The 1,952-nt window shown below is 35.0% G+C and overlaps 1 long non-coding RNA gene across 1 annotated transcript; it reads left to right on the top strand.

Moving 5' to 3' along the window:
- The first annotated feature begins 1,118 nt into the window (after window positions 1–1,118).
- LOC122973034 lies at window positions 1,119–1,740 on the top strand. The gene is made up of 2 exons (XR_006399889.1): window positions 1,119–1,238; window positions 1,436–1,740. It is a non-coding gene; the product is annotated as an uncharacterized LOC122973034 (long non-coding RNA).
- Window positions 1,741–1,952: the final 212 nt, after the last annotated feature.

Here is a 1,952-nt window from a genome sequence, read left to right as displayed (position 1 = left end):
TTACAGTTGATCGTTTCACCACTCACCTTGACAGATTTATTGGTTCATGTTTATGTCAACAGCAATGTATATTTCTAGTCTTTATGATAAAGGTTCCTAGGTTGGCAATGTAGTGCTGCAGTTTATTTGCTGTGTTTGCTCAGTGTGACTTGTGCACTTATTTAAGTTATATTTGTCAGGGGAGTAGAAGGAGATGGACCCAAATGCAGGACGCAGCAGCCAGAATGAACTGAAGAATGTCTCTTTAGGCTCGAGTGCAGGCAGAGCAAACTAACTAACAAAGCTGAACAGAGGATCCATAACTGAACTGAAAACCAGGACTTAAATACAAGCTGAACTAATGAAACATTGTAATAAATTGCTGTAAAAATACAGCCAAATTCTAACAGTAAGGTACTGTTCTTTTTAAGTACAGTAAAACATCATAAATTTTGATGCTTTTTGGGGCCAAAACCAAGAACACACATTAACAGTAGGTTACTGTAAGATTTGACAGTAAAATACAGTATTTTCATTTTCACCACCGCAGTAATGAAGGGACAGAAGCCAAATGCTACCATCAACATCATATACTAATCATTCATCCTCCTTTGTGGAATCAAACCAAAAGGTCAGTAACATCTTACTCAGAAAATAGAATTACATTTGTGCAACTGGTTACCCAATTATTGACTATGTTTAAATTTTGCTAATCTTTAGCCTGACTGGTATAATCCTAGCAAGCGCCTGGCAGGCACAAGAGAGCATTTTCAGTTAGTGTCCTCAGCAGTTGGAAGTTTGAATTACTAGTATTTAAACAGTCTGAATTACTAGTATTTAAACATTATTTTCACTGCTGTTTGCAAGTGTAATTTAAAAAATATTTTTGGATTACTGTTTTCTCTTGAACTGTATATCAGTGAATGCTAACGTTAATCTGACCTGGTCTATACCTACACCTTGTTTATCCCACTTGCATTTCATAATTAATAGCCTACTATCTAAGTTAACTATTGAAGTTTATTCAGATAGGAAGCCAAGTTGATTAAGATATGTTTGCTGCTTAGCCCCAAAAAACAGAGTGGTTATATTGGTTATCTTAGGTCAACCAAAGTGTGTTTCTAAGCTGTAGCTGCAAATATACTTTAGTTTGTTGCCAATCTGTACTAAAACCAGGGACATAATAGGTGATTTATTACATGATGTTTTCAGGTACTTCATTGGGATTAACCCTGAGAGAGGAACACAGACCAGCTGGGGTAAGTAATGCCAAGAAGACAGGCGAGCTCACAAAGAATCCTTGTCAAAACTCTTCTGAAGAACTTGATGTAACTTCATAAAGCTAAGTTAGTTTTCCCTCCTGTTTAAAATGTGTTTCTTTCTGCCATTCAGTTGTTTCATTTCTCTTTCTCTCACTCTGTGCTTGACTTTTGTTTTTTGTTTCTTTCTCACTCAGTTAGCTGTGACCTTGTGGCCTGGATGCCGACCTTCTGCCAATTTAAACAGAGGACATTTGAAGGTATTATAATTGTGTATCCTGCAATCTGTTTATTTGTACTTTATTTGTACTAACAGTTGCTGTTTAGACTCAAGACTAAGTTTTGCTGACAGCTCAGGATATAATAATTAACAGATTCTGCAGATTATAATTAACAAGTTTCATGCCCTTTGAAAGGGTTGTTTTTTTCAAACACACATACTTGAATATACTTCACACATTTGAAAGCCTTTGAATAAATGTTCAGTTCGATAAAGCTGTCACTTGTCTCATCCTCTTTTGTGCTAGATGTTAAGGGTTATGTGTTTTTAAATATGAAACTGATCTGATGTCATTACTGGACCATTAAGATTGAAGACACATGGTTATTTACAGTAAATGTCTGCAATTTATAATTGTTTTTATTAATATAAATACAAAGAAAACTTTTCAGTTGTAACATTTACAGTAAGAAACTGTGCATGTAGACTACAAT

This window comes from Thunnus albacares, chromosome 21, assembly GCF_914725855.1.
Source record: "Thunnus albacares chromosome 21, fThuAlb1.1, whole genome shotgun sequence".
In the NCBI taxonomy this organism is placed as follows: domain Eukaryota; kingdom Metazoa; phylum Chordata; class Actinopteri; order Scombriformes; family Scombridae; genus Thunnus; species Thunnus albacares.
Note: the sequence above shows the minus strand (reverse complement) of the source record. Positions and strands in the feature narration are given on the sequence as shown.